The sequence below is a fragment of the Eucalyptus grandis genome, chromosome 11, assembly GCF_016545825.1.
Source record: "Eucalyptus grandis isolate ANBG69807.140 chromosome 11, ASM1654582v1, whole genome shotgun sequence".
NCBI lineage: Eukaryota > Viridiplantae > Streptophyta > Magnoliopsida > Myrtales > Myrtaceae > Eucalyptus > Eucalyptus grandis.
Window position 1 is genome coordinate 40,925,180 of NC_052622.1, and position 237 is coordinate 40,925,416.

Sequence of the window (237 nt, forward strand, 5' to 3'; positions counted from 1 at the left end):
GTTTGTTTAAATGTAATATTTTATTTTTTCAAAATTATATTTTGTTGCATTTCCTCTCCTGATCCCCTCTCTCCTCCCTCTCTCTCTCTCTTGAACCTTTCTTCATCTCCACCACTTCATGGAGGAGGAATTTGGAGCTAGATCTGTCCCTCCTCCTATTGTTTTTCCTTATATTTTAACTTCTTTTAACTCTTCTAATCTACCTTTAGATCTAGAAGTATGCTCTCCATATCATCT